General features: G+C 40.6%; 1 protein-coding gene across 6 annotated transcripts in view; it reads left to right on the top strand.

Annotated features, from left to right (window-relative positions):
* Positions 1-322: 322 nt before the first annotated feature.
* myt1lb (myelin transcription factor 1-like, b) overlaps positions 323-24,302 on the top strand; it is a 135,913-nt gene continuing 111,933 nt past the window's right edge. For 4 of the 6 annotated variants that reach the window (XM_017302504.2, XM_008399628.3, XM_008399630.3 and 1 more), the window contains exon 1: positions 816-1,371. The gene's annotated coding sequence lies outside the window, so the exon portion shown is untranslated. Of the gene's footprint in view, positions 796-815; positions 1,372-24,302 lie in introns of those variants that run through there. The other 2 variants (XM_017302503.2, XM_081602865.1) reach the window with 2 other exon arrangements.

Below are 24,302 nucleotides of genomic sequence, written 5' to 3'. Positions count from 1 at the left end.
ATCATTGCTCCGGCATCTTTCTGAGTGATTTGTGCCTTGTCTACATTAGAGACGTTTTTTTTTTTCCCTTTTGGAAGTTGTCTTCCCTGCAAGTTCTCACATTTTCGCTGTTTCTGGGCTGCTTCCGGAGGATTCTTCACTCTGGTCTTAACATTATGCACTTTAGCCAAACCGAACCTGATTTCTCACACAAATGTGTGCATTTAAAATGAATGCACCGACGATGTTCCACATGGCTCAGTGTCGTCTCCAGCCCTCCTCTGTTCTCCCTGACTCTCTACCCTCCCTCCCCTCCATCTCTTCCCCGTGGGAAGATCTGACTCTGAGAGCAGACAGTCTGCAGCCCTGAATAAATGTATAAGAGAGAGAAGGGGAAGGGAGGGTGCATTAGCAGGCAGAGGGAGCGCAGGGGCGGGAGAGTGTTGGAGGATACATACATGCCGAGTGTACAGAGAAGAGCCAGATACACATTAGATAGAGAGGAGGGAAGCAGTTCAGCTTGTATAGGACCAAGAACGGAGCGATTCAGCTTCCTTCAGCTGTCTCTCCCTCTCTGCACAAACACATGCTCATACACACTCCCAGTTTCTCCCCCTGACACACACACATACACACACGCGCACAGGAACAATTGCTTTAGGGTATACCAGTCGGCTCTGGCAGTCCTCTCCTTTGTTGTTTTTGCTATTGGTTGGTCTCAGCGGCAGCACGGCGTGCGCCTCTATCACCGGGTGGGTGAATGTGTGTGTGGAGTCTGGAAGGCAGTGTGTGAAGGATGCCACTGGCTGTACCCGGGTAAGTCAGCTCCTTCCTTCCTCTCTCTTGTCTTTTTCTTTTTGTTCTTTCTGATCTGCAGCCTCTCCATCTCGCCTGGGATTCTCGCCTCTCTCCTCCTGCCGTGCTCATCCTCTATGCACGGTTCTTCTCTCTCTCCCTCCCTCCATCTCTATCTCTCCATGCGAGCTCCCTCTTTCTCTCAGTCTCCTCCGGACTGTGCTCCCTCTCCAGGCTGCGCCTCATTGGTGTGTCCTGATTCCTGTTTTTCTTTTTTTTTTTTTTTTTTTTTCCTCCCCATTAGGCTCCAGGCCCATTGGTCGTCTGCCTCCCAACCATTATCTCCACTCCTCCGCCCCTCTGTCATCCTTTCTGCCTCCGCTCACACTCTCTCCTTCTCTCCCTCTCTCTCTCTCTCCTGCTCTCTCTCTCGCGCTCTCTCCTTCCCACAGTCATCTCTCAAGTCGTGAAAAATGATTTGCATGCAAGAGGAGAGCAGAACTTTGCAGTGAGCTCAGTAAGGGAATTCATTGGGAGTGAAATAAAGGGAAATAGTAGCAGAGGAGGAGGAAAAGTTTAAAGACACGACTGCAGTTGGTAGGTACCTTCTGCTTTGCTCATGGCATTTTGCGTCTTTTCCATTGTTGTTGGCTGATACTGGACTCCGCTTGCCACACTTTGTCCTTCCATGTGCTGTCTGTTAGTCTGGGATTGTTGTTTGTGGTTTCTTGTAGCTCATGGGAACAGTCAGCTCCTGGCATTTTACAGGTGATTTGTTCTCTAAAAGTAGAGAATGTCTTCTTCAATCTATTGCAGTCAAATTCTTATGATACTAGTTCTAATTTAAAGAGAAGTTCTAGAAGTTTTTCTTCTTCTGGTGCGGGTAATTCTGGCAATCCAAACTTAGAATGAGCTTTTCTTGTCATCAACAATTCTGCTAAGAACTAATAAAATACCAACATACAAATATTTCTGTTTTAGAACATTTCGTTATTTAAAATTTAGCAAATTCCTTAAGTTTTCAGTCACTTTTAGTTCAAGCCTCTGCATCTGAAGTGTTAGAGATAAACTGAACAGTTGGACAAGGAGGAAACTGTGAGAAAAAATAGTTTAGATGAAACTATTAGGCTTCAAATAATGGCAAGCTCTGTGTTTGAGTTACATGGTTGGCGTAGCTCATGCACCAGTCCACTTTGTCTCTGTTTTGTGCTTGTTTTGGGAGTTAGTCTTAAAGAAAGTACAGTGCAGATGTTGTGTGTGCTCCCGTGGGTGGTATTTACAGTACAGATGCAGTGCAACTTGCCTCTTTACTATCAGGACACATAACAATGCTTAAGCACAAAGTGCGCCCAACTAAGTGCTCTTCATGTCAACAAACGGCGTAGACAAGAGGTTGGAGACTTCTGGCGATACACAAAGAATTTTATCCTATTTTTAATGGTTTTCAGTAATATTTTATCTGGAGTTTCGATTAAATTGTAGGGAAGACGCTTTGCGTGTTGAGGTTATGTTTTCACCTCTTTCATCAGACTGTAACAATGATTGTTGGTGTGTTTAGCTCAGTTTCCCTCCATGTGTGCACAGAGACTGACATGAGCTGCTCGGCGGGATGTGAAGCCGTGTTCTCCGGGATCTTCTTAAAGATGTGAGAGGAAGGCGATGTCTTGGTTGTTATTGGGAATGCGCGTGTTTGTGCCACCGCAGTGCCTGATGTGCTATGCTGAGCTGAGCTGAGCCAAGGACAGGCAGACAGCTGAATGTGATTAAATTATAGTGGGAAAGCACGCTACCTGGGTCTTACCAGGTCCAGCGTCGCAGGAACTCCCTCCCTGCCGTTTCTGCTCATCTCTCTTTCTCTCCCTTGCTGTGGAATAACAGCAAACGGACCCAGCCCCTGTTAATCATAACAGTCTGGTTAGAGCTGGAGCCAGGAGGAAAGTCGGTGCAAGATTGAACTGTTGGGTTATAAGATGCACTGTTCACTCTTACTGTGAGGAAAAGTGCAGAGTCCTTTAGCAGTAAAATGCCTCCTGGGGATCCCCTTTATGCAACTGACAAGGATGGGTCAGATGGTGAGGAGCATTATAAGTCTACTTGTCTGGCATGACTGAGCACTTCAACTTAATGTGACTGTAAATACATGATAAATAAAATAAAACATGAGGGACTGTTCTTCAACAGCATTAATTTTCTGAATATTTTGAACCGCTGCTGCATGCATTCAGTGTTTATGAAGAAAAGTACATTTCCCTTTTCTTTAAACTGTAAATTACACTAAAAGTAAATGAAGGGGAAGCCACTGGGACATTTTTGCCTTTTTTGTTTGATTAGCATCGGTTTGGTTGGAAGAAGACATAATTTAAGAGTGTCATCCTCATTAGCGATGCGCCAATCAATCTGCCAGAGAATTGATTATCAGATTTGGCCGCTTTTCCCTCCCGAATGGACATCAGGTATATTTCTGAAATTTTTTATTTTTTTTCCATGTTTGTTGAATGCACCAAAACTACAAACTGCCCCCGTTTCTGGTGGGAGCATCAACCAACAACATGTAGTTCAGTTAACTTTTTTTTAGTTTATTGAAAACCTGAAATCCGTGTAGGTCAGGAAAAGTCAGATCGGTGGCTCTCTAATCCCAATACACTTTCTTTTCAACGATCATTGTGATGTAACATCTAGTAGCTGACATATTTAAAATTGAAGAGACTAATGTACATATATCGTTTATTAGCTTTACAAAATAGTTGCTGTAAAAGACAAACAAAATGTTATTTAGTCTGGAATAAACCTGAGATGCAGTGGAAACCTTCCTAGTCCCCTAGAGGAAGACTTGCTGGTGTACGAGACGCAGCTTCAGACAGTGCTTCTTTCAGCTCCACACCACTGAATCTCTCTAGTGCAGAGCTGACGATCATGGCTCCCTGCTGTGGGATGGCTTATATTCTACTTTACCCCTCTGTAGCTATTTTTCCTTTAAAATAAAGAATACTTGCAGAGGTTTAAATACTCATTTTTGTTTTTATGAGCTATTTTGAGAAAGCCGGTAGGACCTGCTTGTCGTTACACCGGCTTTGTAAATGTGCATGTGGAGATACTGAAGGGAATCAATGTGGTCTTCCAATCAGTCTCAGTGACATGGTCACGCTAGGGTGCAGAGGAGAATGATCTATTTGAGCAGGCATATTGTCAATACTGACAACTACTCAGTGTAAGATGTAGCTTCTCCCGCGTCCTTCACACATACACTCCTGCTGCGCCTGCCAGTATACACATTATTAATTATGGTATATTCCTTATTCTGATCCAAGCTCTTGATTTGGATTGAACTAGAGGAAAAAAACAAGAATTTGGTCATTTTGAAACCAAGTCTTTCCTTCCATTTTAATGATAAATAATAATGATTTAACTTAGGTGTGGGCCAGTATGAGATTCCTGTTAACGATGATATTGATAAGAAAACACCACAGTTTCAAGATTTCAAATAAAAAATAAACATTAAAAAAAATTAAGCGACCATTATTCTACATGTGCCGATAAAGCAACTTTTGATGTTTGCCATTAGAGCAATATCTGAAAGAGTGTTAATTTGATTTGAACCCAGAATTGTCCAAAAATATAAATTAAACACTTTTTAAAAAAGTGTTAAACATAAGCAAATAGTGGGGTTATTAATTTGGATAGCCAGTCTGCACTCTACTGCTTAACAAAGATGCTACTGTGTTTTAAAAGATTGTTAACCTAATGAAAATGATTCCCACATCGTGACACTTTTATGAAAAGTTTCCAAGCAACTCAATTTGTTGTTCTTGTAAGTGCAGAAAACTTTCTGGAGCTTTCTTTAAGCTAGCAATGCACAGCAACGTGTTGGGGAGGGGAAACACTGCCTAACTCTTTAAACTGCAAACAACAAAAGAAAAAAATCTCTGTTTACCTCAGGATTTTCTTTGACATTTTATCAAAAGAAGTTCCAACTAAAGGAACAATTTTAATCCATAGTTGTTAACATTGACATACCTTTATACCAGCCCATGTCTTGATTTAAGCTTTCATTTGTATACAATAATTAATGGATTGACTGTTCTTTCTACTAGGGTATTCCTCCAGAAAAATCACAGGTGCCCCCGTCTCTCACACATACACACAAACACACTCGTTTTTGTTCTTTTCCTCGGGGAAAACGTGATCTATCTCCTGGCGGGCAGGCCAATTAAAAACCAATCAGGGTGCTTGGAGTGTGCTGGTAATGGGAAAGCCAAGGCAGTGAAGGAAGTGGGGCTGATTAATGGACATTTTCACCTTGTGGCATAACAGCCTCCCACAGGCATCCATCACCACAGGGGGACTACGCTGGCTACACACCTTTCCAGGAGCGTCTGACATGTTGTATAAGTTGCAGATGTCTGACTGTGTGATGATGAGCATAAAGTGCCCCGACGAGGCTGCAGTAGCTTTATATTAACCTGCCTTATCTGCAGGCCATGGAGATCATTTGATGTATGGCAGCATCCTGATTAATACCAGGCTGTGCAGCTCAGCTCCTTTTCATGGTTTGATAACATTCAGGGGATATGCTGTTCACCTGCTGTGGAAACCCAACCAGTTGAATACTAAGTATTTAGGGCAACAGAGAAATTCACAAATTTCTCGTGTTTTTATTATCTTTGAAAGAAAGAAAAAAAAAACCCTGTGTTTTCCACAGATGAAGATGTTTTTTTTTATATGTATATATTACAAGTAGACTCAAGATGCCCTTGCTGAGTTGGACTGAAAAGCGTTTGTGTCTTTCCCTTTGGAGCTTTTGTGAAGCTGCGAGCCGTCAGAAGAAAAGTATTAAACGGTGTGAGCAAGGTTCGTTCCATTTCAGGAGCTGCTGTGACCTACTTCACACAGGCTGGCAGCTAGCTGTAAATAAAGATTTTCATAACCTGCTTTGGCCTCTTCCCATTAGCAGCACAACTGTGCCTTGAAGAAAATTACGAGCTCAGGAGAAGCTGAGCAGAACGGTGCTATGATATCATCAGAGCAGGGAACACGAGTCTGATTGCGTTGGTGTCAGGATTACATTAAGGTTTAGCACATCATTTAATATAACCTCAAGGTTGCATAATCATAAATGACAGAAAATGAGACGGAGCAATGCTAGCCATCTGCAAATATTAGGAAGGAAAAAAAAAAGATCATGTGAAAAATGTTGATCTTGTTTTGTCTGAAACAAAAGACTACACTTACTAATGTTCACTGAGTTATAAGGTCAGCAGGGGGCAGAGTTGTACCATTTTAATCACATTTTACAAGAAGTATAAAACCGAGCTAATTTTTCACTTTCTGTACTGATATCAGGGAAATTTGATTTCTTTACTTTTGTTAAAAATTGTGAAATCGATTACGATTAACTTACATTTTGGGAAAGTTCTTAGTTTTCTTATACAATTTCGCTAACACTTTATAAGCTTTAGCATCTTAGACAAAAAAATATAAATCTGACGTGTGAAATATTAGTAGTTAGAATTCATCAATTTGGTAAATATATTACTAATATTCAGAATGTGAATGCGCGACTTAACTAAAGTATAGAAATGTTTAAAATGTTCTTTGAATACTCAATATTGAATCTTAAATGTATATCCAACCAAGAAACAATTGAAATATATATATATATATTTTTTTTTCATTGCAACGGTGGTTTCAAATAAAGATCCACACACTACATTGAAAAACAGAATTTTCAACATTTCTCCTCTCAATCACCAACCAAGGGAAAATAGTCTGGTTTCAATCACTTACTCACTGATTGGGGCAACACTAGAAAAGCCAGTCTTTTTTATGCTTGCTGTGGCCGATTATATGCTGAAGTCAGACTTCAGTTTTCTAAATCACAAACATACCCGGAAAATCAGTTGCTGATGAAGTGTGTTGACAAAAAATAAAAAATAAAAATCAAGATGATATCAAAAGTAATAAACAGTGTTTTAACAAATCTGGAATCTGTGCAGAAGTTTCTAGCTCAGATTTGGTAAGTCCATATTTTAAGGAGGTCGTAATACTGCCCCCACCCGCTCCAAAAAGAAAAAGGAAATTAAGTCACGTTTATGTATTTCCACAATAGAACGTTAGTAGTTGTTCACAAAGCTTAACTGTTCAGTTTAACACTCATCGGTCAGTACAGTAAGGAAACTATCTTTCTTTAATGTAAAAGTCTCAAAAACAGATAACAGATGTCCAGTTTAAAACTTGGTTTACTCTAAATGTGATTCCTGTGAGTCCAAACGGATTTATACTTTTAGCAAAAAGTCTGGAAAAAGTTTTGCGATTGAATCAGATGTAGCATCAGAACCTCCTGACCTTTTGTTTCTCTGGACAATGATAACATGAATCATAAAAGGAGATGTTTCAGTGATAACAACACCCGCCTCCTCAGTACGATGCTATCAGCTGAGCGTCATCACTGAGAGTCCAACTCGTCCCCAGACTCATCAGGTCAAAGAGGCACACAGATCCACCATAGAGAAACAAAAGGAAGGAAACTAAAACCAAAGGAACAGGACGGGCCGAGCTCGTGTAAAAGCGCTGCGTTATTGGAAAATGATTACCAAACAGGCATCCATTATTCAACGGGGCAATCAGGGAGGGCTCAGTCTGTTCATTTATGCGAGCACCGTAAATCCGATTTGTCGGTTTTGATCACTCTGAAATCTCCCAGTCACACGCGGGCAATATTGGGTGAATATTATTCTGTCTAATGGGGAATTGATGACGGCATGTGACACCGGTCAAGACAAATGGATGGCTTACAGGGGTAGGAAGGGGGAGGAGGCTGGAGGTGTTGGGACAGAGGTTTATTACCGATTGAGGCACTATTGCATTTCATTTATAAAAAAAGATTCCAGAGAGTTACTAACACAAGGTTAGGCTTGCATTGAGGGTGCTCAAAGTGATGATAGAAAAACGTATTTTTTTATGATCAAATAGTATTTTATCATTATGGAGTTTTTGGTGTGTGTGTGTGTGTGTGTGTGTGTGTGTGTGTGTGTGTGTGTGTGTGTGTTGAAGGTCAAAGAAGCGCAGTTAATTGAAAATCCAAATGATTTGTGGAGCTCGAACAAGCACACATCTGTGATGTGCGTATGCAAATGAGGGCCTTGTGATCGTTACATGCAAGAATACGGGCGCGCTTGTGCGCGGCGTCGGGAGGCAGGCAGACATGATGCGCTCTGAGCTGCAGCGTCTCTGTGAGGGTGGCCTGACCTCTGCCTTCAGCTCCGCTTCACGGGACAGCAGCAAATGAGAGGTGTCATCGCATGACAGCAGCGCGGCCCCTCTTTAGGACTGACTGCGCGTCGCACGCACGCAAACACACACATCGGCAAAAGGGCTCGCGGTGCGCAGGCAACTTCACATAAATGCATGCAAATATTCAAGTTGAACCAAGCGCTGGCAACAGTTGGAACATAAACAGACATAAATGCATAAATATTGACACGCAGGCAGACTTCCACAGAGACCCATGGGAAACACGGCCCAGATCAATAGCTTTGCTTCGTGAACATACAGCTTTTGTTTGGGCAACAATGATTTAGATTCAATTTGACCACTTAGTGTTTATGCCGAGCTTTGACCAGCTTAGAAAATCAAACTCGAATGTGAACAGGATTTTGTCAAGCGCTAACTTTTGATTTATTTTCATTGTTCGAGGCCTTTCTGAATGTAAAAAGCCCTGTAAGTTTGGATAAAATGGACCTCCTGCTTAATGCATGTTCTTTGTTGTCTGTTAACTATTTGTCAGAGATGCAGTGAATTAATTAGGCATGGCAAGTTTATGTGTATAGCCCCATTCATACAAAGTAATTTAAAGTGCTTTACAGGAGAATAAAAGAAAGAAACATAAAGTACATTAAAGATAATAACGACATTCATTTCAATATAAAAATTTAAGCATAACAAGAAAATAAAGAGCGACTGCTTTAAAATGAACTGATAAAATGAACTTATCTTTATGGAAAGCTGCATTAATATTTTCAATCCTGAGATAAATTAACTAAAAGTTTCAGCAAAATGCACATTTTCAGAAAGTTTGTTCCAGAGTTGAAGATTAAATAAATTAAATGCTACTTTCTCTTCTTGTCATGGTGAACTCATTAAGAAGATTGCTGATGACTTTATGGTCAAAATTACATAGCTCTGAAATCTGTTGTTGCCCAGTACCATTCAATGTCTTCTAGATGTTTTTTTTTATTTTTTATCTTTCCTTCTTAAAAGCACAGATCACTGTTCACTACTGTGATGTGATCAATTTCCTTGGTGTAGGTCAGGACTCTGGCAGCAGCATTTTTGATGAGCAGCAGCCTGATTGATTTTATTACAGGGGTTGGTAAAGACTGGTTACAATCACATCTAAACTACTTAAAACAAAAGCATGCAGTTGTTTTTTTATTCTGTCTTAAAAATATTTAAAGACAATCAAGGGCTCATTTATCAATGTAATCGATTATTTAAATGTAGGTCTGAGTCCTTTATGACACCCAGGTTTCTGGCATGCTCTGTGGTCATTAGCCTCATTGAGTCTAGCTAAGTGCTGACCTCTAACCTTACTATTTCTCAGGCTTATGTGCTGTTGGATTTGTCCTTATTGATTTGACCCATTCACTGAAAAGAGTTCAGACTAAAAGTTGGCAGAAACATTCAACTAGTCATATTAGAAACCACCAAATTTTATTCCGTAGGTAGGTACTCATATTGTGATTATTACGGTAATGCAAAGATATGAGCTCTTCCATCTTTTAGACTGCAGCTGTGGGAAGGAATAAAGGACGATCTTGCACAGAATGCAATAAGATTTGTTCTCATTTTTGTAGGGAGGAAATGTGTGAAAGTGTCTTGAAAAAAATTCTTAAAAATGTGCAATCTAGTTGTTATCGCTAACATAAGCAGTGATAATATTGCTCCTGGGTTGCATTCCGTACATTAGCTTTGTGTAGCAGACTTTGTAAAATAATACATAAAATCTTGGTTAAAAGAAAATGCACCCCTTTTAAGTACATCTTTTTTAAATACACAAACCACAGATTTTTTATGATTTTAGTAGATACGTCTATTAAAAAGAATAGCTGAAATCCAAAAGTATAAACAATATTTAGAGGTTAGAACTAGCAAGTTGGAAAAATTAAACTAATTGACTATGGTGTGTTTAGAAATTATACCCAAAATAAAGAAGAGCTGCCATGCAGTTGACTTTTCACCTTTTAATTATTTGGATATGTGTGCTCCAATATAAAAAGTGCTTTGGGTGCCTAAATCCCCACCAGCCAAGACTAGTATTACTTTTCATGAAGGACTTTGAGCACACAGTTTCTGAAATGATGGCCACATGTTTCTAAATAGACAGAGGGATACTCAGAAGAGTCACATTTGTGTTTCACATATGTTTCAGGAACCGATGAACAACCATTGAGGTCTTGGTGTTACATTGTTGATGCTACAAAATTTGATCTGATTGTATGCGCAACTCGTTCTGTATGCTAACTATGCTAGAGCCAATGATCCAGTTGTAAGTCAAAGGAGGTTGAGCAGCTCAAGGTCAATAGAAAATACATTCAGTGAGAAATCAGTGTTATCTTTTAAACATGTATTTGGTCAATTTAAGCTTGAAAATTAGGCATTTCTGATCAGCATAGTCCTGGTCTTTTCTAAGGCATATTGACCCAAAAAGTCAAACTATCAATATTTTATCTGCTAAGTAAAAGACTACTCTATCTAAAACTGCCATAAAAAAAGATTTCCGTAACCCTACAGGGTTTTGAGTAAATCAGTGCTGCATTTTTTGGTCAGTGGTAACTTTATTATTTCAAGGTTAGCCCAGTTGACTAATTAAAAAAATACATACATTGGGCATAATGTGCTAAGAAGCTGTTTATTGCCCTCTAAGCAAAGAAAAAGGTATTTTAGAAAGGCTAAATTTTCATTAGAATAAGCATTGAATCTCCATAATACAAGCTTATTAGGTAATTACACACACTCTACTCGTCACAAAGGATTGGGCTGCTTAGTAAGAAGAGCCACAGTCTAATAATACAGATGCCAAAATTTGCTCAATGTCTGTGTTACTGTTGAGGTGAATACAAAAAATAAAATATTTTAATGTGTTTCAAACCATCTGTAATCAGCCCACGAGGCTTCATGCTCTCAGTAATAACAATCAATAAAGTAGGCTGTAACCGTGCTTGTTAATATAAAATATGTGCTTCTGTAGCTTTCCCTGTTAGTTGCAGGACCATGATAATCTAGGCAATAATTCCACTCCATGATGAAAGCTTCTTTAGTAATAAGTGATGTTTTATCATACTAAATCTCTAGTATATGAACAGTGCAACTGTTGCTGTACTTTTTATTATTGAAATCTCCAGCTTCGATTTCATATGTGCTTTGTGAGGTTGAATCGGCACATTCATCACACTGAAATGACCTACCTCCCAAAATAACAGCTTCACTGCCTGGAAAGCATTTCCGGAACAGCAGAAGATTAATCGGTGCAGGTAATTTCCAAAATGTTCTGAATTTGTTGGTTACCATACCCCATCAAGAATTGTACTATAATAAAGAATTCAGCAAACTCAAAACTGTAGTGACCCACAGTTTGGTATTAAACTGTGGGTCTTTTAACCTTCCAAATCGCTCATGTAACCTCACCAAGACTGTTAGAGATAAAATTAGTGTAGAAACAAGGTGGTTTGGAACATACACCATAATCGTAGTTGATCATTTGTAAGCAAAGTACACAAGTCTCCTGTGGATGCCTGGAAGGTGTGAGTTTGTTTGTAGGCACTCCTCAAAGTAGGGCATTTCCACCTTCCACCTGTAGGTCGCCTCAGAAGTGGTCTCCTGAAAGTGCTGACAGTGCACCTCTGGGTCTTCTAGTTACAGCTGGGAATGCTCTCCCATGACTGCTTGTCCTCTGCTCCCACTGTCTTACCTTTATCATAGCATGTCTGTCTTGTTTCTGTCCTTGCATGCTCACATATTCTCTCTGCAGCTCCTCCTTTGCCTCATTGTCTCCCTTTGTACCCCCCTTGTCAGTTCTTTCGCTTTAGTTCCAACTGCATTGCATCTCCCTTTTCATTCCTAACCAATTCCCTATAACAGAATTTTCCCTGTTCAATTGTATATTAGTCCAAATATAACGGTGACGAGGGAGGAAGGGATGTCAGAGTAAATTTTTTTCCTCCCTCCCTTCTTTATCTCAGTTCAGTGGTTAACGAGATGGATGGACCGCATATTTACTGTTAACAAGGAGGATGCCATCGCTTCTCATTCTTCCTCACCAATTGTGCCCCACAGTATCATGCATAATAAATCAAATCCTCTGTGTCAGCATCGCTTTCTTTACACAGGCAACAGAGTCATAGAGTATGGTGTGATCTGCTGCAAAATGCAGGAGAAATATGAAGCTAAGCACTCAGAGCCAGCTCTTCGCTCCCCCCCTTCCAGTGCTGCAATGTATTCAGGTCATTGCCAGGTCCCTGTTAAAACGCTTCTTTGGTTTCTCCTCTTTAAGCTCCAGCATCTTGTTCGTTTTACTCAAATCTGAGCAGCCCCTTGCCCTGAATAAATAGTGCAACACGTTTTGCTTCTTTAGTCTTAGCCCTTGCTGCCGTTTTGCTCGCTAGCTCACTCCCCCCTCCCCGTAAGACAGCTCTGCCCTGCCCCGTGTATGTGACCTAATTTTCCTGCTCGGCCCAGCGTTTTCCGATGTGAGTCGCTCCAAAATAGCTTGGCTACAGCAGACCGTGGCAAACTCATTTCCATCTTGCATAACAGAGACCAAACATCTCCCCTCCACCCACCCCCTTCGCCCCCTGAACGACATCACCACCGCCACTCTGCCTCGGCTCAATGGCGAGATGGCACTTACTCTCGCAGGCTGAATCTCGTCTTGCCACCTCGCTGTGTGAGGAAGATGGTGAAATTATCATTTTCACTTACTCATTTTTATCCCACAGTTTGTGCATTATGTCTTTTCAGGCCGTCTTAGTAATTGAACATGTCAAATTAATAGATTATACAGCCTTGCTTAGTCAAAGAAGAAAAGATACAGGAATAGGAAGTGATTCCTTTTCTTACTGCAAAAGCAACGAAGTTAAATCAAAGAGGTCCCAAAAGGATTCATGAAAAACATTTATGAGATGTAGCTTTGCTCCATAACCTAAAGTGTATTTCATAACAGCATCAAAATAACTATTCATAGGCTATTAAAAGCTCATTTAAGTGTTGAGTCCTACAATATATTGCGTCGAGATGACATTGTAGAAGGCTGTAAGGACTGAACACGTCTACTCCTCGTCGCTGGATTGGCTGTGGATGGAGATTGTGAGGAGCTGTGGGCTGAGAAAGAAATCATTATTTTACCAATGGCTGCAGCACTTCTTAACATGTTCTATGGGGTGCCTTTCGCCAAGCTAATGCAGAGAAATGGAAACAGATGGAAGGCATGATTATTTGATCTGCAAAGAGTTCCTGGTGGGCTTTGTAGTAACTGGACGAGACTGCTTAGAGGCAGAAGAGTGGGCTGCATACGTCTGTGTGTGTACGTGTGTGTGTTCTGAGGGATGTGCACGGGTGTGGGTGGCTGTTGTCTGTGTTTGAATGTCTGTGTGTGTGCGTTTTGTCCATCTGTTCATGTGTTTGGATGTGTTGCATACGCCTTTGTGAGTGTTTACACGCTTTTGTGTCTCCCTCCAAACATATGGACCTCTAATTAGGAGTGAGCAATGAATAGTGATACAGGTAGCAAGCTCATTCAGACTTTCAAGCTCCGTTTATGGTACTGGCCTCCTGCTTTGATGTGCTGCTTTGCTTTTCGATGCATTGTAAAAGCATTCATACCTCTAGGACTTTCTCACACGTTGAGAGGTTGCAGCCACATTTAAAGCTCACATGTAAAAATCTCAAAAATGTGGCTCGCATATGTATTTTTGCTGATACCCCTAAATAAAATCCTTTAATAAACTGAGAGTTGTCAATGGAAAGCCATGAGAGGTTATATTTGCAGTTTGATTTAAGTCAGGCAGTGGACACAGCAAGGCCTTGGGTAATAAGAATGGTCAGGTCTGACACAAACCTGTAAAACAAAGTTATGAAAGAATTATGCTGTTAGTCAGAGATGATATGAAGATGCGTGGCTCTAATTGCAGGTCAAGCCAGGAAGAAAAGCCTTAAGATGTTGCAAAAATACTTGAGACCGGCGCAGAGGTTCGTCTCTTAGCAGACAGTTACATGGGCTGACCTTATCCAGTCCTCAAAAGCCTGTGTCCTTCGTGTTACAGGCATGTTCCTGCTGAATTATCTCAAGTCATCAAGTTATTCAGATCTCTCATATTAGGGGTCAATACCTGTTCATTTGGTTCAGGTCTGTTTAACCAAGAGGAGACCTAAAACATGCTCACTGTTTTTTGACTGGCATCCGGATTCCACCTCCTACACATAAAGCTTGAACTGAACAGTGAAAGGGCTTAGAATGGCACAGTCAACGTCCAGCCCGGAATCTATTCTAGAATCTGTGGTTTAATTTGAAAACTGATATTTACAGATACTTCCCATTTAATCTGATTCTGAACTATTTAGCATAAAAGAATGGGCAAAAATTTCAAAGTGTAGCTGTGCAAAGCTGGAGGAGACACATTTACTGAGGACATGCTGAATATATAGGCTTGACTTTTCTCTTTTTTTTATCGTCACAATTATGTGCAACTTTTTAGTAGTTTTTGACATAAATTCCAATAAAACATTTAAATTCAAATTTTTAATTTGCCAAAGTGTAAAAAAGTTTAAGGAGACTTAGTAACTTTGAAAGGCATTGTATCTTTTCACACTTGCAGAAGCTCTGTTCTTTTGTTTAAAATTTGCTTTGCATATATAGCCTCTCTATACAGCCATAGAATGCAGTGTCAATAGCTCTACCCCACTTTTAAGATAATTTCTAATAAGAAAAATACATAATACACCTATATATTACCATATTGTACAACCCACACAAAGTGCAGAGAGAATTACTCAGTCTCTGTGTTCTTGTATTCATCTCTCTGCATCGCCTGAACTGTTTCAATGTCTTTCTGCCCACTATTCAAAGCTCCATATATGTATCCTCGTCACAGATTGGCCTTGACGTGCCATAGGCGCACACCAGATTATTTCATGCATGTAGCGCACATAAGCATGCATACACCTGGGCAAAACATACAGGCTTTCATTTTTGCCTCTGTTGAATGCACGGGGTCTGAGAATGGGGTGCATTATCACATGTGGCTTCCTGTCAGGCGAGGGGTTGGAGGACGTGGCTGGCTGGTGTGTGCATGCGTGACTGGCGGGCCACACCTGTCAACAGTACTCCGAAGGCGCGGCGGTGATGCTATCTGACAGCCCGACTGCCACGGAGGACGTGCGTGCGTGTGTGACCGTTTGGATGAGTCACTGTTGTGCCTCCACCGCTGTGTTCCCCTGGAGCACCCACTTGTGTCTGACTGGTGGAGTTGGTGCATGTGTTGTTCTGTTTGTGTGCATTATTTATTTATTTTTTTTGTTGTTGCATTTTCCTGGCTCTGTATTCTGAACATATTAACAGCTGGCCTCTTACTCACACAGTAAACAATCACATTGAACCATCAAAATTTTTAGCAATCTAGTCTCGAGTAGTGTTTGCACCATGCCTCTGCAACACTTTCAAATATGTAATGTGCTGAAACACTCACACTCTCCATCTGCTGTGGGCTTGTCTTTGTATCACAGCAATCTGCTTTAATTCATTCAGCTGGATTTACATTAACGAATATCACCTTTGCCATTCTAGTGGAACATGTTGGTGTAATGCAAATCAAGTTGAATTTAACTTATTTTTCCCTGCTATCTTATCCGCTAAAAAGCTGGTCTCTGGATGTGACTGCCAGAGAGCGTTCTTCTGTCATGACCACTGCACTCGCAGCATTATGAAGCAGTCATACCTTCCGGTGCTCTCAGCAGCACATGCACTTGGCTGAAAAATTCAGCCCAGCTCCCAGCGTTACCTTGCATGTATAATTACCGGATATGCTGCCTGCTGCTGATAACTCTCCCAAACAATGTTTGAAGGGGGAAGGCGGCGATGAATTCCCAATGAAGTGTGAAAAAGACTGATTAAAATTGCCGTGGTCAAAAGCCAGCGCTCCAGTGTGTTCTGCTCTCATGGACCAGGGGAGATGGGGAGACAGGCTCTGCAGTGGAGATAGCAAGGTCTTTTTCTCTCTGTGTGACTCACGGGAATGAATTTTTGGTTTCTATTTTTGTCCACAGCAGAAAGGTTATTGGCAAATAGGCTTATGTTTTGGCCGCTGCATCCTTAGTGCAACTTCCTGTGTGTGTACCGACACTTATTTAGAAATACTTAACACAACCCTATTTATGAAATAGAAATTTTTCATCCAAGTAGGTAGCTGAGCCTTTTTTGAAGGTGAGGTTGTGTAGTTAGGGCAGTCAATATGTTACCTTCAGCAGATGAAAGTCCAGTTGATCCAAGTTTGAAGAATCGGGGAGACGTTTTTAAGGGGTAGTCATTCAGTCTACTATGAATGCTTGCTTATCATATTACAACCTTAAGAAGTGTCAGTTTTTACCATGAAAAAGCTTTTACAGCACACAAAGCACATGCTTGGTATGAAAATTAAATCAGAGACACACTGAAAAATCAGTTGGTGGCACAGATTATCCAACCTTAAACTGACCCAAACTGACAACTAGATAATCATAAATGGTTTTTTTTTTTGGGGAGGTGCTGGGGTTCTAAAATGCTCTATATTTACCGTAAGTACTACAAGATCGCATCAGCAACACCACTCTTCAGTGTGGACCCAGTTGCTGAGTGAAGAAGGCTAAAATTTTAATATTTTCAGCGAGATGTTTTACATTAGAGTCAGGATGCAAGAAGACAAGAGAAGCTTTTAAAAGAAATCTGTTTTACGTGATGTGTCGAGATATGTATGAAGTTCATTCAGGCTGAGAAAATCTGAAACAGGAAGGCTGAACAATATACAGGATGGTATATATAGCTATGTTGAGTTTTCAAGCTCTATATGTTATGGAGCATGCTGGATGAAAAAAATGTTGGCAACATTCAGAAATATGGTATGGATCTATATTCAGCATGGAAAACACAGAAGACGTTGTTTTAGTTGCTAGCTGTGTTAACCGTCCTAATTGCACGTAAAAGACACAAATGACAGTTGAAAATGTCAACTTTGTAATCACTTTGTCTTTAGTTATAAAACATTTGTAAAACTCGGTCTTGCGTGACTTTGCTCTTTTACACAGCACACATGACATCTCCTTTGCTGCTAATATGAATAATTTATTACCACTCAATATGGGAAGACTTAGGGGAAAAAACCTATAATGGTGTTCTTGTATGTAGTTTATAAAACGGAATCGTAATCAGTTAAAGATGATAACGAAAGCCAATACAGCAGGCCTTTTCTCTGGAGGAGTGAAACTAACTCTATGGGAGTACTTTCTCTGCTAAAAATACTTTTAGCAAAGTTCTTTAGCCCCATTTAACTTTTTTTGCCATCTTTCACACATCACTTATATGGGGACAATTTATTGTGATAGTTCACCATTCTTCATCTTCTTACAAAATAACTAAAATAAATGATATGTTCAATTTTGTTTTTTATAAAAGACAACACGTTTTGATCATTTATAGGTAAAATTGAGTATTATAGGTAGCATAGCTAGTTAGGATCTTCTTTGGAGTATTTCTTTATGCATTTTCGAGCTTAAAGCACACACCATCACATCAATGGCTCATAGAAAAGGCTTCCATTTACTGTACCTGACAAAATTACAGCAAAGGAGGAACACTTTCCTTTGTTGAGAAGCATTGTACCATTTCATTATCATTAAATGTTTCTCACTTCGGTTTCTGAAAGATGGGGTTGATTTTTTTAATTTTTTTTTTACTATTTGTAAGCACTCCTGAGAATAATCTTTCCATTTATGTGTTCAGTAACAAACATTTTATACATTATGTACCTGTATAGACTCGTGCTTGTGCATGTGTGTGTAGTCGTGTAGGTGTCCAGGCGACTGTTTGCAGAGGGTAGGGAGGCAGTCTCATTCGAAGCTTGTGGGTGTCAGGCTCAGGGCACCTAATTACAGCCCCGACTCCCACAGATTGCCAGCTTCTCCCTCAGCCCCCATGTTTGGGTGCATCTTCCCTGGCAGAGTCAGATGTTGCACTTCCCTCGTCTCCCAGGCTTTGGTCTCAGGGGGGCTCCACCTAAGCGCAAAGCTCAGCGGCGTCTGATTAGCCGGCTCAAATGAGATCCCCAGCTAGCTGTCTATACCGTCATTCTCTCAGCTGACAGTCTGGAGATGAGCTGCCAAACAGCCACCCAGCACGTTTAGCTTGTTAGCGTGATCAGGAGGTTTCTATATCATGTCTAGCAAACAGTGGAATTACAAACCTGTGGGGACCTAATTTGGGCTACTCTTGTTGAGAAACTAGCTAGCTATTTACCTCTGGGCTAACAAGGCTTGGCTGACAGAGAGAGGGTCATTTTTTATTTTTCTTTTCTTGTACAGTTCGATAATTGGTGGTTATTAGTGAGGAGCTTTGGCGCTGGTTAACCCTTTCCTTCCTAAAAGCACAGCACACTGTCTTTCATCTCATTTCAGAGGAAGGAAAGATGGATGCCTATGGGGGTGGGGGTTGTTGTTTTTTTTTTTTTCATGCCAACAGTAAAGCGGGCACACATTAAAGAGCAGCACAGCTGCCTTCGCTGCATCTGGGCACCGGATTGAAAGAAGAGGGAGGAGAACAAGAGGAAGAACGGGGAATGAACAGGAGACTGAAACAGAGGGAACAGAAGGGAAGAAGGAAGAGGAGGAGAGAGAAGGAAACAAAGGCTGACATAGATAACATCTATCAGCACAGCAGAAACATGGGCTGGGTTTATCATTATAAATGGAGAGATATATACCCAACAACCCCCCACTCCTCCAAACTCATCCTCAGTTTTCATTTTTCAGAAGCTGGAAACCACTAACTGGGCCAATCCACAACAGGGATTAACTATGGAGCTGCAGAAGCATTTAAATGTGCTCACAGCGAGCTCCGCGCTTACTGTGGGAGTGATGGTAAACACAAACACCAAGGTGTCACGGAGAAGAAAGAAATCGAGAAGCGCACCGTATACTTCATTGTTTCTGCTTCTTTTTTCTTTTTTTTTTTAAAGGGATGTCACGTATAATTTGAGTACTACAGAGGAGAAGGGTTACAAAGAGACTGCAATATAGCACCATCACATAAAAGTAGCTGTTTAACATTTAATGCAGAAAAATGTTCCTGGGACTTTATTAAATACAGACAAATGTTGGAAAACAGTTTATGATGACAAAACAGACATTTTCAAAGACATTGGTGGAATTTATCAACCAGTGTTGATAAATTTGTGTTGTGAGTATAACACATAGAAGAGAAAAAGCCATATGCTGTGGGTTGTTTGAAAGGGATAATGGTTGTAAACCCAAAAGAAAATTTAAAGATTATCCCCATTTTTGCATGAAAGCATACAGTTAGTCACTCTTCAACCCACTCATGTGATTGGGTCACTGGGGCCACACTCTTCAGGCCATCGTCAGGATGTCCTATAAGGCAGAGGAGATTTGTAGTCATTCTGGTTCTCGCAGCTTTGGGACATGCCATAAAAAAACACCCGTCAAGGGGAAAAGCATGTCAAGGGGAACCCTGGTTACATGTCTGAACCACCTTAGCTGACTCCTTTTGGTCCAGAGTAGTTGCAGCTCCACTCCAAGCCCCTCACTTTGTGTCTAAGGCTGAGTATGAGTCTGTCTGAAGCTCATTTCATAATATTATTTTTGGGATCTTTTTTTTTTGTCATGATTCATACCAAATGGCCACAATTGAGGTTTGGAACTAAAGGGTTTGATAAAGTGAGGGCTTTGCTCTTTGCCTCAGCTCTTTCTTGATCCCAACAAACAGAAGAAATGCCTGCCTTACTGCAGACAACGCCCCAATCAGTCTTCTTCTATATCGTACCATCACTCATGAACAAGGCATTCATCCATTTGAGCGATCCATCATTTTTCAGTTAAAAAATATGACTGACTCCCATTCCAGTCACCTTACACTTGGCTGCAAACTGCTCCAGTGCACACTGAAGGTCAGACGTTACAGATAACAACAGAACCGCATCATCTGCAAAAGCCAACATGAGACCCCAAGGTTCCCAATCTTAACATGCTCTTTTCCATGACCGCACTTTGAGATCCTGTCCAGGCACACCCTTCAGAAGACGATGAAAAGGGGAAACCCTGGCAGAGTCAAACCTGGTCTGCGAACCACTTTGACTTTGTGGTGAAAATGTAGACACAGGTCTTGCTTTGGATAAGATTTTTTTTTAAGTAAATCAAAATGCACACCACTGTTTGATGAAGATGAATTTATTGATACAAATTGGAAGGAGTCCTTAGTTTGTTTTAATATTATAAATGCTAGTCACCAGTCAGGTTGCATCAAGGGAAAATTTGCAGATTGTGATTTCTGGCAGATCAAAATCATCTTTCCTAACTGTGGATGGCGCTTCACAACTGAAGTCAGCACCATGGAAAAGTGACGTACATCCAATTATTACCTCGCAATATGTTTCAAAAACCACTTGCAACACAGCGAGCTTGTTTTTTGTTATCGGTTTCTTTCTGCCCCTGTCCCCTTTTCTTTTGTTCTACCTCTATTAGAGTTGTCCTTGACTGCCGAGCGAGCATGCAGTGCAGTCTTTGCTTGAGAGGAGCCAGTCAAATGTTCTCCCACTCTCCTGTTGAAACAAGAATAGGAGAGGACATGGAGGGATAGAGATGGATTGGATGGAATGAATGAGGTTGGAGAGTCTGCATTTTAATTCAGCTAACATCTTCTTAAAGCCACAAAGAGCTATGAACAAGCTGTGAACGAGGAAGATTAACAGGAAGTTGGAGTGATGACTAAGCATTGGGAGATGGGGAAGCTTTGGGCATTCTGTTTAGAAAGACAGTGAATGAGGAATTATTATGTGCCAAGAAGGAAACCTTCAAAAACTGTGATGCATCACTCCCTGGATGAGAAGAGATGAACTCAACAAAGCCTCTAGGCTCCGGAAGCTTGCGCCTCATTGTAAAATGTCAGGTGTGAAATTGTGTACAAAGTTGTGTTTAACACTTTTCTTTTATTCGTGCTGGTTTTCCACCATTCAAGAAGTTGTCATGCCAGCAGGGACTTCAACTGGTTTGAGTTGGTTCCATTTTGAGTGAACTGGATTTAACTAAATCCATCGATGGTCATCTAATTCAATCTTTCCTGTGTCTGTGCCGTCCTGCTTCTCATTCAAGCAGCGTGCTGCATGTACAGGATGCTTTGTTGACATTTAAGTTTGTGGAAAGATGTGGGGGAGAGTGCAGAAGATGATTGTGCATTGTGTTACTTTTTTTTGTTATTGTTTTCATTTTAAAATATAGTTATTTCTTTTTGCACATACAGTAATAATACATGGGCAATGTTGGGGGCCACCAAAGAGAGAGGAGGTGCTTAATGATTGGGAACCCCAAATAGCAGACTACTTTGCCTACATGGTAAATCTGCCTCTGAATATGCAGTTGCTTAAAGTCCTGTCAAGTTCTTGCTGTCTCAAGGCCTAATGCTAAATGATTTGTTTTCGAAGGGATCAAAATGTTATACGTATTTTTTTACTCCAAGTTAGCAAAACAGGCTTCTCCAGATTAGTTAAAAAAATTTAAAAAAAGCGCAATGTGGTTCACAACATGCACGCTTGTTCTACCATTACCATAAAAAATAAGCGATGTATCAACTTTGTTGCCTTGTTTAGCAAACATTCAGACGTTTCTAGTGATTACTTTTCAAGAAAGCAGCAAGTAACAATTCAACCAACTTTTCTGGTGTTTTTTGAGAGTTTTAGAAACTGAAACAAAAGTGTTCAGTGTGCAGTGTTCTTACTCTTCTCGATGAGCAGAAGGCTCTGCCATGGACTTCTTCACCCCACATACTGAAGAACCGACACGTAGCAGTAGGTCTGGCTGTTGCAAACAGTAAATCCCGATGGATTGCTGATTTCATCCCAGATCTGAGCTTCTACTTCTAATACACGTCAAAGACACGTTGTTATGATCATGCTCCATGACTTCTTCTCTGTTCTTGGTGTTTTCACATGTCAGTGTCGCAGTGCAGGCCTGACACAGTTACGAAGCTATGTTTTGTAAAAAAATTTGAGAAACCACAAACAGTTTTTTTCATCCTTTTATTTTTTACATTTTGTTCTATTAGTGTATTTAATAGTTGAACAAATGCAGTGAGCATTTGTAATTCAAAGGATGCCATGCATAGTCAAAGTTATTTTGCAACACCTATCCATGGCCGCGGTATTGAGGAATAAAACATAAACATAAGCTGTGGCTAAAATACAAAGTATGTAAAACACATTACGGTAGCTGCTGATATAATCATGTATCAGCTTCAGTCTTTATTTCCAGTCTCGTGTGGAGGAGATCGAGAGGAAGCAAAAGACAGAGCGGACTCATGTAAATAACAAGGTGTTAAATCCTACTTTACTGATTTGTTTTACAGAAGTTGCCTTTTAATAGACAAAATGACAATGTTTCCACTCAACCTTGCACAGACATTTAATTCAAAGGCTCTATAAATTAAAACATGTAATTGAATAAATCATACTACTACATCTTTTTTTTCTTGCACGTCACTTGATCTTTCAGAAATTCAAATAAAAATCTTTCTTGTATGGAATGGGGTTAGAAGTTGTTTGGCATTTTTTAGTAAGAAGAGCTAATAAACAGACAGATGGACAGACAGGTAAACCAGCAGATAGACGTGCAGGCAAACAAATAGAGACGCACACAGATGACAAATAGACAGGCAGATAGTCGGGCAGATTGGCAGAGCGGCTGACAGGCTGGCCGCTTTCCGGTGGAGGAATATTGGACGGAGGAAGCGCCTGGCAGAGAGACAGGGACGCAGACAGACCGACAGACAGTAGGACTGGAAGAATAACAGAAAGCCTAGGAGGAGAGACGGGCACACAGAGCAGCAGACAGGCAGGCGGAGAGGTTGCCAGACAGACATGCACTGTTGGTAGCGAGCAGGCAGTTGGCGTAGGAAGGAGACATGGGGACGGCAATGGCCTCTGGCAGAGAGGCAGAGCGAGATAGGAGGAGACAGAAATAGTGGGAGTGAGAGGGAGAGGGATGAGGTCAGTGCACGGCTGGCTGGCTGACTGTTGATCTGTGGCACAGGGTTGGCAGAAGAGGCTCCTCAGGGAGAGAGCAGCCTCCATCTACATCCCCCAAGCCCTCCATCCCTCCATCACCCAGCTGGGTTTGGAAAGACGTGCATGGAAAGGGAGGGACTTTTCGCAAACAGTGGCATGGCGGTGTGAGAGATGGCAAATACAGAACAAAAAAAAGAGAATTCATAGCAGCAAACAGCCGTGTCATCACTGAGAAACGGGAATGAAAGTTTTCCACTTTTGTTTTTGTACAGGAATTTATGAAAGTCCTTCCTTTTCCTTCTTTGAAGGACAGTCTGAGTGAATTGCTGAAACCAAATAATAAAAAAAAATCATCACATTAATGAAGACTCCTGTATTTTTATCGATTGAAACAACATTACAGACTTGGACACAGACTATAGTTATCCAGTGAAACCAGTCTTGTAAAATCAAATCACTTGTCTTTGTTACAGGAAGGTATGAAATTATTTTAAACTCCTATAACAATTCAAGGTAGAAGATTTAGTAAAAAAAAAAAAAAAATGGTACATACATAAAAAAAAATAATTTTTTGTGAATTTCTGGGGTTTACTTTGGGATTCTTCAGCTGTGAGTTCACACCAGTCATAATTTAGATTTTTTTTTTATTCTCAGAATCCTGAGCAAAAAGTACAAATTCTTCCCCTTTTTTTCCCAGATTCCCTCATCTTCTTCTGCACTAAAGTGTTAACAGTGGAATCTGGTAGTGCTTATGTATGGCGTGTTCACTGAGAAAAACAAAAGAAAAGAAAAAGATCTGATTGCTGAATTCTAAACTAGCCATTCAAGCTGTAAACGTCTGATGCAGCTCAACATGATTATTTTTTGTACATCTCTAAAGCCAAAGGTAAAAACTAGAATTTCCTCTTTGCTGATGCTCAGCATCCCTAATTTAACCCCTTCATTTAGGCATTAATCTCACTGTTATTACTCTGAAAATGTAAGTCTGGAGCAAGATATACTTTACCAATCAGCTGCAATATGAATGAGCGGAACATAGCCAATAAAAAGAGCAGTCATAGCCAAATGAAGCAAAAACAATTCCTATTTTGGGATTAATGAAAGAGTTTAGAGACAAGCAGAGTAAAATAAACTAAAATGGCATTACTGTGAAGGTTTGATTTACTCCGTTTAACAGAGCTGAGCATAGCGGTTACTGATTTCATGCTCATATTTCCA

Source organism: Poecilia reticulata, chromosome 22 (assembly GCF_904066995.2).
Source record: "Poecilia reticulata chromosome 22, P_reticulata-male-v2, whole genome shotgun sequence".
Lineage (NCBI taxonomy): Eukaryota > Metazoa > Chordata > Actinopteri > Cyprinodontiformes > Poeciliidae > Poecilia > Poecilia reticulata.
Note: the sequence above shows the minus strand (reverse complement) of the source record. Positions and strands in the feature narration are given on the sequence as shown.